Below are 13,645 nucleotides of genomic sequence, written 5' to 3'. Positions count from 1 at the left end.
CCTAGAATCTGAAGATGGAGTGCTATGTAAGGAACATAGCTGTGCTGTTAGATAACATAATATGTAAAGAGGAATTAAGTGCTATAAACCTGAAAATATAAAAAGTTCAAGATTGTTAAAAATTTTTAAAGTAAAACATGATTTTATATAGAAATAAGGGAGCCAAAAATCTTGGGATGGAGAAGCAGATTTATGCTTTAAGATCATTTTGACAGTTGAATGGAGGATGAATGGTATATGATTCCCAAATATATTTCCTTTTTCACAAAGTGTATTATATACAGTCTCTTCTATCCATTCATATAACCATCACCCAAGTTCAGGTCTTAATTAACCTTTGCCTCACTTATTGAAATATCTTTCTAATCCATCCCTTACCTCAAGTATCTTATTGTTCCATTCCTCCACAAATTGGTTGAAGTAATTATCCTACTAAATTGTATGTATGAGTGTTTCACCTTCTACTTAATAAATTTTAATAAATTCCTGTAATCAATAAAATTAAATATAAATTCTCTGTTGGGCATTCAAAATTCTTTACAACTTTCCCTTTCATTTCATATCTTTCCTGTCTTCTTAAACATTTTCCCCTTTTTTACATTCCACAATTCAACCCTACTGGCTCATTTGCTATTCTGACCTCATGATATTCCATTTTTATCTCTTTGTAATTGCACTGACTTTCCCCTCCCTGGACTGATCATTGTCTTCACCTGTCAATGCAGAATCCCTGCCTCCCTTCAAGACTCATCTTGCATCCTACCTTCTGCCAGAGGCCTTTTCCAAAGAAAGCCCTGGCCTACCAGTGTCTTTCATGTCTACCTTTCATCCTTTGTGCTGTATACTTCCTTATGTTTTGTGTTTCTCATAAGAATTGTAAATTTCTTCTTTGATAAAATTGAACTTTTTTGCTTTTTTTAGCACAATACCTAGTATTTAGTAAGGAATTCATAAGAGCTTTTTGGAGTATAGGGTATGTTCAAGGAAAACTACTAGCACTGGTAAGATGACTTCGTATCTGTTTTCAGGACTGCTTTCCAACTTTGATGTCCACCAGAGTCAACTAACCTATGGCTCCAAGAATCTTGAGCAGGCACAAAGGCCACACCCTGGTAAACCATTTCAGTAGATGGGCTAAACCAGATTGAGGGAAACCAAGGGGGTTTCAAACCAGTCAGTGAGTTAGAAGGATTGTCTTCCCCCAAGCATTTAAAGTCTTCCATTAGTGGAATGAGAGGGTGAGAACAATTCATCTCATTCACCATGAAGGCAACTGAGGTTTAGAGAGAGCTTAGAACGTGTTTAGACATCAAAGATGTCAAGGTCATCCACTGCATCTAGTACCATCACCTATCTTGACTCTGTCTTGCCCCTGGAAAGGTCAATGTCTTTGTGCAAGTCTGTCTTAATTAAATCCAATTTACACACAAATCAAAAGACATCAACCATACCATTTTACAATTCTATCTTAAAGTTCTGTAGCAACAGACAAGTGAGGAAGCAATAGGTGTGAATACACTAGGAACTGTAATCAAAATTCTGAAAACAGGCAGTCTGGGTCATACAGTAGTTTCCTCACTGGCAACAGCAGTGGAATTCAACTACTCTCTGGGTTTCTGAACCTTTAAGTATTACACTGCTCACCTCCTGATGTCATAAAGGGGCTAAAAGTTGTCTGCTTATACAACTGTGCCCTGATTACCAGGGCAAATGGGGATCCTACCCTGTGGTCAAAACAAAAAAATGTACAAAAACTTCTTCAAAGAAGATTACACCCACAATCAGTGCATAGAATGTGTCCACACTTATAGACCACACAAGATCCAACAGACCTTAAAGATGAACAACTTTTATTGCAAGATAATTCAGCAGGTATAATATTCAACTAATAGCACTGAGTGAAACAAGACTGGCAAATGAAGACCAGCTTATTGAAGTCAGAAGGGCAAGTAGATAGAGCAGTGGCTAGAGCACTGACTCTGGAGTCAGGAGGACCTGAGTTCCAATTCAGCATCAAACACTTAACAATTACTTTAGCTATGTGACCTTGAGCAAGTCGCTTAACCCTTGCAAACCTTAAGCCTTGCAAACTGCCTTCCCTACCCCCACCCCACCACCAAAAAAGAATGTTTATTGAAGTCAGAGCTGAATACATGTTTTTCTGGATTGGCTGCAGTGAAGGTGCCAGGCTAGACTATGAAATCAAAACAAATCTAATCAATAAACTTTGTGTCTACCAAAAAGAGTAAATAAGAGACAAATGACAGCTCAATTGCCACTTGCAGGAAGACATCACCACCATCATCATGCCAATCATGCCAAAAAAGATGAACTCTAATGAAGTCAAAGAAAAATTTTATGAAGACCTAGATACCCTTATCATCAATTTACCAAAAGAGGACAAGTTTATAATTCTGGGTGGCTTTAATGCTAGAGTAGGCTTAGACTACCAGACATGCCAGAGAGCCCTTGGGAAAATGGACCAATAACAGCAATGGTCACTTATTACTGATGTTTTGTGAATTTCATGACCATCTCATCACCAAAAATGTCATTCATTTACCTAAATGCAATAAAACTTCCTGGATGCACCCTCTTAGCAAATGGGATGTGAAAATGACAAAGGCAATGTGTGGTACAGAGTGCTGCACTGATCACAGACTCATTCTTTTCAAATTCCAAAGTGACATCCCCAAGACAAAATAAATACCAGAAGAATTATTGTCAAGAGATTAGAATGCTTCTTGGAACAGGAACAATTAATTGCTAACTTGACAGGAAAATTGAGTCAACTCACAGTTGGCATAAGTGGAGAAGAAAATGAATGGGTAGCTTTCAGAGATTTGGTGTGCAGCACTACATTTGCTCATCTGAGCAGAATACTGCAAACACCAAGACTGGTTTGATGAAAATGATGAGGAAATACAAAAGCTACTTAATGAAAAAGGAGAACTTCATAGGTTTGCAAGCAGGATAGTCCATTCATTTCTAAAAGGCAAATTTAATTCCATCAAAAATAAAGTGCAAGTCAATCTTAGAGAGAGATGCAGGATTCTTGACTCCCTAAGAAGGCAAATGAAATTCAATTTATGTGAATAATATCTATCCAAAATGATTTTATGATTCCTTGAAGACTATTTATGGACCAAATACATATGATGCATCTCAACTCCTCAGTACTGATGGAGTAACATTGATTAGTGAAAGGGACATGATCCTAGAGAGATAGACTAAACACAGACCATCATCAATCAGTGCAAAAGCCATTGACCATTTACAGCAAGTTGAAGTCAATTCATCCCTATCTGAAGTTCCAACTGAAGAAGAGGTCTTGAATGCCATTAAGCTTCTTTCATGTAATAAAGCACTGATTCTATTCTAGCTGAGATTTTATAATGTGGGGGAGGGGATTTTCATACAAAATCTGACTGAAATTTTCCAGATTATGACATAAAGAGGCTATCCCTCAGGAATTCAAAGATACCTCCATTGCCTATCTCTATAAAGGTAAAGAGAATACATTGTCCTGTGATGATCACTGGGGTATTTCTCTTTTACTCATTCTTGAGAGTCCTCCTTAATAGGATGATACTTCACCTGGAAGATGGTCACCTACTTGATAGCCAGTGTGACTTCAGAAAAAAAGTCAAGGAATAATCAATTTTATGTTTGCTGCCCAACAACTTCAGGAAAAATGCCAGGAGTAGAAATGTATATAATGTTTGTAGATCTGACCAAGGTCTTTGATACCATCAGTCATGAGGGCTTATGGACAATAGTCAAAATTTGTTTGTTCAAAGAAGTTCATCAGTATTGTATATTGTATTGTAATCTCAGCAATTTTAAGACAAAATGCTTGCCTGCGTTCTGTATAGTGGACAATCCTCTCATGATTTCCTGGTCACCAATGGAAGGAAACAAGACTGTGTCCTTGCTCCCATGCTTTTTAGCAAGATGTTTCCAACCCTGTTATCAAATACTTTCACTGAAGAAGAACACAACATTAAGCTACCACACTGCTTGTAAATTCCTCATCTTGAAAAGGCTACAAACCAACACCAAAGTGGAGGGAATATTGGTACATGGTTTTCTGTTTGCAAATGATTGTGTACTAAAGGCAACCTCTAAAGCTGAGATACAAAAAAAGGATAGATTGATTCTCTGCTGCTTGAACTAATTTTGGTCAATTTACACCAAGAAAACAGGTGTTCCATTAGGCATCCCTACACCATTCATATGTGGAACCATCAATTACAGCAAATGAAAAAAGTTTTGAATACTGTGTATAAGTTCACTATACCTTGGCAGTGTACTTTCCAGGGTGCACCAATTATCCTTTGATAATGAAATTGACACACACACATTGGGAGACTCTGAAAGTGTGGGAGAGAAGAGTTATTAGACTGACAACCAGACTGAAGATCTATAGAGCCATTGCACTGACCTCATTACTGGATGCCTATGAAACCTGGAAGATCTACAGCACCATGTCAGCAAATTGAATTGCTTCCATTTAAATTATCTTAGGAAGCTTCTGAAGATCACCTGGAAGGACAGGATAACCGACTCTGTTGTTTCTCAAGCTTAATCACCAAGCATTCAAATGTTTCTACAGAGATGGGCTAGATAAATCTGAATGTCAAATGTCCACTTGCCAAAAAAGACTATTTTATGGGGAACTCACACCAGACAAGAGCTCACAGAGGATTCCAAAAGTGGATATAGGGACACTCTGAAGACTTCTCTTAAGACCTTTGGAATTGATTGTGCAGCATAGGAGACACTGGCACAGAATTGCCTAGCATGGTGTACTCTTCATCAGAGAGGGTGCTGTGCTCTGTGAGTGAGGCATAATTGAAGCAGATCAAGGGAAATGTGAGATGAAGAAGCTTAAGGTAACCACCCTAAGTGTTCAAATGGACTATTTTTGTCTGACCTGTGGTAGAATATTTTGTGCTCATACTGGTCTGATCAGCTACGATAATATATTAATAGTGATCATTTTACTAATAATTTTGGTCTTCTTCGATAATGAAGGATAAGAATCAAACAAGTATAAGTTCTTATTGATTTATTAATTCATTGAACTATTAGCATCGGTAGAGTTCACAAATTTAAGGATATTCATCATACTCTAACTTTTACAAACTAACTATGCAATCCCTAAATATTTTTTTATTTTGTTAAATCATGATATCCTCTAATTTTTTAAAACTATGATCTCTACTAATCTTTGTCTGATCCTTAGATTATAAGCCTAGAAATTATTTGTTTTATGTTTCCATGAACTTTTATGCCATGGTTAAGTATTTGGAAATTTTAGTCTTCCTTGAGAAATCAGTTTTTTTTTTCACAATGTAATGTCAACTTTAGTTTTAAAATAAGTAACACAAATAACTTTTCTAATATTTTATTTGAAAATCATTCCACATGCATAATAATGAAGCACTGTATTTGTCCATATATGCTTGTAATTTGGATTCAACAACAAAATGGACTGTTTTAGAATGATTTTGTTTTGATTTACTTGACATCTAATCATTGAATTCAAAATCTATTCATTGTACCTGGACTGCATGTTTAGTGCTAACCTGTGAAGAATGCAATAAAAGAGAATAAAATGTATTCATTTGAAATTCTAAATCTGCTCTTTATTAACTGATTGAACTTGAACAAGTCACTTAAATTATTTGGGTATTAGTCACCTCACTTTCAAAATGAGCTGCCTGAATTGGGTCACTATCTAGTGAAATCTATGGGTCTCTTCTCATAATAATGATTTTAAATGTGTAAAGTCAGACACATATTCTTACCCCCACAAAATGTATTATTTAGAAAAGCAATTAGCAAAATATTTTAAATATATAAACTCCAAGTTAAGAACCTCTGAAATAAATGATCTTTAAGGATAACTTTTAACTCTAAATCCTATGATTCATTCCACAGTCAATTCCATGATTACTGTCACTGATTAGCTTACAATCTTCAAAGGGGAATTGAGGTTGGAGAAGAAATAAAGTGAATAATCATGAAATAGGACCTTCTCTTTTGACCATCCCCTCTCCTCCAATTCTGTCCCCTCCTTCTTTTCTAGGAGGGACAGAAATTTGTTGTCTCAGCAACTGGATCCTCTCAATTTATTCAACTTTATAAAGTTTAATTAAATTTTATATTAAACACAGAGAAAACAAAAAAGATCAGTCAGTGACACTATTAGTGCTATTTTGTAATTATAATTAAATTTAATTCATTTTATTTTGTTTGCATACTGAAATGTTTGTTTATTAATGTTTAGAAGAAGTAATACTTAGGTTGAATTTTGAAATATTGATAGGCCAATGTAGAATGCATTGTTATATGTACCTGAGTTAGCTTGACACATACAGAGTATGGGGGGGAGAGGGGAGAGAAAAATTTGCCATTTTATCAGTTAATTTTTTAAAGCCCTTGAACATAGTTTTGGATGGCATTTTATGGGACTATGTGTTACTGCCTTGGATGAGAATAAAACTGCTAACACTCCAGTATTAATATAATCCTTTAAACTCCCCTAAAGATTTCCTTACATACATTTCTTAAGCACTTAATTGCAAATAAATATTGAGGAGCAAAAGTTCTGCTTATATGTGAATATGAATTATGTAAAACAAGATGAGTTTAACTAATCATTGACAAAAGCATAAAGAATGTTTGAGCTATGCATCAAGCAGCAAGCCTTCAGATATCCTTCTTCATCTGAACTGAATTATACTTTCGGTGGTAAAAGAAAATAATAATGTACAAAGTGAATCAAATTTGATCCCCTGTCACCAAAGGATAACCATGGATAGCTGAAATAATCACTCTTTGTATTAAAAGTAGAGAGAATTAATGATGGGGGGAAAATGTTTATAAAAGAGCTTTATCCTATTTCTCACTATATTTTTATATAATATCATAAGCCTTTGACTTATATTTATAAAGTTGTATATTTGCAACACTGAATCCTTTTATTGTCATTCAATCATATACTAGTCTTTGAAACCCTATTTGGGATTTTTTTAGCCAAGATTGTTATTGAATTCTTACAAATGGAATTACATACACACACACACACACACACACACACACACACACACACACAAACATATATAAATATATATAAGAAATAGCAATGGGTCATGAGACCCAGGCAGGAAGACATTCTTGTTGAGAGAAGGAAGAAAAAATAGAAGGGCATGTTGAAATCATTCCTTCACCCCAGAAGAAATACCCATCTAATCATTCTCATGCTCAATCAATCTCTCAACAAGTCAGTTATTGAACATTATTAAGCTCCTATTATATGACAGGCACTGTGCCAAGCGCTGAAGATAAAAAAAAGAAAGACAAAAGATAGCTCTGGCTCTCAAGGTGTCCATGGTCTAGAAAGAGTGAAAGCAACTATGTAAAAACATGATATATGCAAAATATACTAGAAATAATTAAGACTAGCATTGAGAGCGATTGGGAAAGACTTCTTGTACAAGGTCACATTTTAGCTGAGATTTGAAGGAAGATTGGAGGTAGAGATAAGGAAGAAGAGAATTTAAATTTTAAGGAATAGCTACTGGTACAAGATATAGTTAAGGAGGACAATATCACTGGATAGTAGAACACATTGTTGTGAGTAAAGTAAAAAGACTGGAACGTTTTGAAGTTATGAAGACTTTTAAAAAACTAAACCTATATTTGCTATTTGATCTTGAAGATTTTAGGGAATCACTGGGGTTTTTTGAATGCAACACAGTGGGATGATTTGATCAGATCTATGCCTTAGAAATCACAATCAATTTGATGCCTGATTGGAAGATGAACTAAAGTGAATTAAGATGAGACCAGAAATATAAGATATATCCCAGATCCTCATAAGGTGGTAAATAAATCAAAAGAAGTTAAATATTCAAATAGTTCTCACCAATTGCTTTGACCATAGGTCATTCAAACTCATCCAGGGCAGTCCACTATAAGGATATTTAGGGAATGAATGTTTTCCTCACTTCTACTTGGAGCATTTCTTTTTATTGTTTTGTCTGTTACTAAGTAGGAATAATTTTTTTGACTTTAAAAAAGCTTAAAGACAATGCTTCCCAACTTGCCACATATTATACCATCTCACTTAGAGGACCTCACATATTCTTCTTTCCATCATCCAAATTCCCCAAAATGAAATGGAGGAAAATTTGCCCATTAATAGCTAAAAAGTTCTATGGACCTGGTACTTATAAATGGCATCACAAAAAAGATAGAAATATAATATGTTTCTTTTTCAAGGAAAATTGAGAAAAATTAGAAAGAAGGGCATGAAATAATCTTAAGTATTATAATTTATCTTTATTTTTCCATAATGGAGAACATTGGCTAAAATGATGTACAAAATCAATAACACTTATTTCAAAGAGATAAAACTTCTGGATTTCTAACCTTGACAATTCTCTGCTTGCTACAATGATAAGATTTGTAATTGATCATTAAGATTGGTAAGTGATATAGTACACCATGCTATTATTAGTCCAGGAGAGATTAAATAATAATGTACAAAAAATAGCATAATAGAGCAAGCCCTAGGTAATTCAGTCCACAAAATTCTAAAGGGTGAGGAAGGATGCATATGAATATGAGAATAATCAATTTTTTTGCTGAGAGTATTCTCTGATGGTTATACAAATATATATATGTGTGTGTGTGTGTGTGTGTGTGTGTGTGTGTGTGTGTGTGTAGTACCTGTGTTTTAAAGTTGAGTTTAATAAATATGTATATAATATGTATGTATATAAATATATTCCTATACATTACCATCTAAAATATATATATATACATTGAGAAGGCACTGGAAAATGTAAAATATAGAACATTTAAAGAACTTGGTGCCTGCCACATAGTGTTTAATAAATGTGCGTTGATTTATCGATTGAACTTAATGTTAAATAGCCAATTGTTTTATTTTGTCTCATCATAACCAGTATATATGCCTATATTCCTGGACCTATGAGTCCTTGTTTAGAGAGCTCAGTAATATGAAAATTAAATCCAATGATGCTGCTCAACAACTTAGCTGAACCACAGATCTAAAGAGTTGCCTGAACACTGAGAGCCTAAATAAACTGCTGGTGATCAAACAGCTAATGTGTGACAGAAGCTCTCTCCCAAGCAACCATTTCTTAATTACCAAATCAAATCTTCTTTGCTCATCTTTCTTGTTCTTCTTGAGCTTGTTCTTGTTCTTGTTATTCTTCATCTTCTCTCTCTTCTTTTTTCTTCTTTCTTCTTTCCTCCTATTACTCCCTTTCATGTACACTATGTTCTAGGAAAACTAAATTCAATGTTCTATAACTGTGTTCTTTGATTTCTTTTCTCTCTACCTTTGCTCTTATGCCTTCCACCTAGAATGACCTTTTATCTACTTTACTTGTTAAAAATCCTACTTATCTCTTAAAGCTTTGCTCAAATGCCTTTGATAGTGTAAATTACCCTCTTATTTTTGATACTTTCTACTCTCAAGGTTTTCATGAGACACTCTTATCCTGATCATCCTTCTACCTGTCTGATTTCTCTTTCTCAGTTTCCTTTTCTAGTTCTCCATCCAGGTCATGCCCATTAATTGTGTATGTCCCCACAGTTTGGCCTTCCCTACTTTCTCATACTTTTATTTGATGATCTCATCCTCATCAATTCTCATGGATTTAACTATCTCTTCTGTTGATTCTTAAATCTACTTATCCAAGCCTAATTTCTCTGCTGACCTCAAGCTTCCCAACTCCAACTACCTATTGGATATCTCAAACTAGTGGATATCTTAAACTCAACAAGTTCAAAATTGAACTCAAAATTCAAAACTTTGTCCCCCCAAAATCTCTTCCCCTTCCAAACTTCCTTATTACTGTGAAGAGTTCTATCATCATCTCAGTTACTCAGGTTTACAAGCTATATGTCTTCCCTCTCACATTCATATCCAAACCATTGTCAAGATCTGTCAATTTTCATATATTCTGTCATGTATGTCCATTTATCTCCTATGATACTGCTATCACCCTTGATGGACTCATTACCTCACAACTAGTGTATTGAAACAATTTGCTGGTTGACCTTTCTGCTACAAGTCTCTCTCCTCTCTAATTTGACCTCTGCTCACACACATACTCTACTATTCAGGGACACTAACCTCTTAGTTATTCTTCAAAAAAGATATTCTCTCACTCAGTGCTGAGCATTTTCATTAGCTGTTCCCCATGCTGCAGAGCTTTTCTTCTTCATTTCTACCTCCTGACTTCCACAACTTCATTCAAATTCCAACCAAAATCTCACTTTCTACACAAAGCCTTTCCAGATCCTTCTTTATTCTCATGCCTTCTATTTATTATTATTATTATTATTTCAGTTTCATCCTATATATATAGCTGGTTTACACATAATTGTTTACATTTGTCTCCTCTCTTAAACATTTAGCAAGTGTCTTTATTGTTCAGTCATTTCAGTTATGTTTGACTCTTCATGACTCCAATTGGGACTAACACAAAGTAGGTATTAATAAATATTTATAGACTAACTTGCTGATTGAGTAGCTAGACCTGATCCCAGGTTCTTAGTTTTGTAATCTATTCCAGTATGAATAGAGAAAATAATAATCACAGAATATGTTCATGTTATTTTGAAATTTTCAAAATACTTTATATCATTTGATCCTCAGAATAGCCCTGAAAAGTCAATACTCCAGATACTTGACTTGAAAAGGCAAGTCACATAGTTTGTAAGTAACTAGAAGAATTTAAACCCATGTGTTCTCAATTCCAAATTCAAGATTCTCTCCACTATACCACAGAGACATAATAAATATCTCAAATATCTTCAGTTGAGTTATCATAGCCTCTCTCCAGATTCTTAGACTAATTAATGTTTGGGTTTCTCCTACTGCTGCTAAACCTTTGGCAAAGGCTGAATGAAATGTTTTAGAAAACTTTTTAAATAGTCTTATTGATTTATCCACTTTTATCAATGACAAATTTATCTTTGTTGGGCAAATCAACCAATTTCTTTCTTTTGACTAAATGTTTATGGCAACATAGATGGAAAATACAACAGTTAGGACTCAACTCAAAGGATCTGATAACTGAACAAGTTATTTCCTTCATTTATTTCACTATGAGGATTTGGCAAAAAGCCTTGGTCAAGTCCTTCTGCCATTTATCAAGTCTGCATAATGAATCACCAATTATACATAGCATTGTTTTGTAGCAGGCTTCTCAGCTGGCTGTTTCTTACTATGGTTTCATGCCAGTTTTCTGTTCTTATTCCTAAAAATTACTTTTACTTATTTGTCATTCTAATGAGGTTAAAAGGTTCTAAAGAAAAGTGGTAAATGAGTATTAAAGCTAGTGCCTCCTTTCATAAGTGAAGCATTACATTTAATAAGCATTTCCATTCATCCCTCAATGTACACAAGGGAGAGTTCCAAAGAGGGTACCCATAACACTATTAGTATGTATGTAATTAACACTCAGAGGACTGACTTCAATTAAAGACTGTGGAATGACTTTAAAGGCTAAGAAGCCAAGAAAATCTGACAACACCAAATGCTTTTTAATATACCTTTTGTTTTTATACATATATTGTGCTGTGCTATAGCACCATTCTTTGAGGATCTCTGACTAGTCATCATGTAAAATTACACTGCAATCAAAGGCTATGTCTAAAAACATGTATAATTTGTCTGAATAATCATTTCTTATTTGTAGAAATAGTCAAAATGATACAACTGCTTGAAGATATAACCCTGATCATATGTAAACAATTATTTAGAATCCTTCAGGTCAAAATGGTTGTCATTAACATAGTGGGAGAGGCAGGGAATTGTAAACCATACGTCAGAATACTACAATATGGCCACAATCTTCACAGACTGAACAAAGAGTGACATATGTTGAGGGGGAGTTTATGAATTAAAATTATCTTTAAATCAAAGAAATTTGAATTATATATAAATCATAAAGAATAGAATATACCTCACTGGAGTTTAAAAAAAATTGGTACCAGTAAAAGATGTGAGGGTTTTGCTATATTCCAGAGTTAGGAAATGCCTATTCCATCTTCATGAAATTCTATCATAAAATTTATTTTTTTAATTCTCAAGTGCATTTGTTCTAATTACTGTATAATAATGCTCTGAATTTAATGTAGTTTTACTTTGAACAACATGGTTTCTTGGTAACTGATGATGAGCGATATTATCAATAATCTAATACACTGAGTTAGCAAATATTCTTAGTTATATGATATGATAAAAGAGAATAATTTTACCAAATTTTTGTAAATACTTATCATGGCTGAAAAATAAGTAATATAGATTTTTGAAAGAAAAAAGTAAACATAACCCCCCTCAAAAAAAGAGACCTCAAGAACCATAAAGTTAAAAATAAGCTTTAAAAAGGAATATAGATCGATTTGGATCAATGCATACCATGGAAACAGTGTAAAGACTGGCAAATTGCCTTCTGTGGGGGTTGTGGGAGGGAAGTAAGATTAGGGGAAATGTAAAACTGAATATAAATAAAATCTTTTTAATTCAAAAAAATAAGAATATAGATTTGCCTGGGTGTGTTCAGTGCTATTAATAATACTAATACCCTAAAATACCCTAAGGGGAGTTAGGAAATTGAATTGCAAACTATATAACAATATTTCAATGTATCCATGATTTCATTATCAATGTACTCTCTCCACCAGTGCAGATCACAATTCATCCACTCTCATTCAAATCCTTCAATAAATCCTCCAAAGAATATCTTACCAATAAGCTCATGACTTTTCATGTGAATTTTTATCACACCTCTACTAACTTAAATTCATCTTAGTTGGCCTGGTTTAAAAATCCTAGAATATGTTTAAAACACATAGAAAAAGATTCTGGGGCCACCACCCATAGAAAAACTAATTTTGAACTGAGAGGTCTTTGAAGGGTGAAGCACCTCTTCTTTTTGTTCATTGTAATATTGTTTCAAATTATGGATATTTTGTAAGTTTTCCCTCCTCTGCTGCCAATTGCCACCTATTCCTAGCTTATGCTATGCAATTTCCATCTCAGTTTTTGTTTTGTTTTTGAAAATTATCCCAAAGATTTATCCACTTGAGGTCTTATTTACTGTATTTTAATTCTCATGGATTTCAGTGTAGTATCCAGCTTCAAATAGTTTCAAAAACAGTCTACAATGATCATTATCAATTTCACCAATACTAGGAAGCTCATAGGGAGAAAAGTTATTAATGTAGAAACTACTAAATAATAACTGCAAGTAAAACATCAAAGCATATGGAGTTAAAGCTGTATATTTATTTTTATTCAGTCTTTGAAACTCATAAACCAGAAATTACTTCACTCCTAGATCCCTTGTTTATTCTTTAACATAAAATAGCACATTAAGAGGAAAAAAATCACTAGTTTTAGACTTTTGATGGATAGTACAAATTACTTGTACTGGACAATATATTGAATCTGCCACTATAAAAACACTTCTAACCAGATTTGCTTCCCGCCAGCAAATCTGAATGGGCTCATTACAGAATGTTTAACTGGTTTCTAAACAAAATCTCTAGTCATCTACCAGCCAACTACCCTCATCCTTCAGTTTTCGCA

This window comes from Macrotis lagotis, chromosome 6 (genome assembly GCF_037893015.1).
Source record: "Macrotis lagotis isolate mMagLag1 chromosome 6, bilby.v1.9.chrom.fasta, whole genome shotgun sequence".
In the NCBI taxonomy this organism is placed as follows: Eukaryota; Metazoa; Chordata; class Mammalia; order Peramelemorphia; family Peramelidae; genus Macrotis; species Macrotis lagotis.
The sequence above is the reverse complement of the archived record's forward strand: the minus strand, read 5'-3'. Positions refer to the sequence as shown.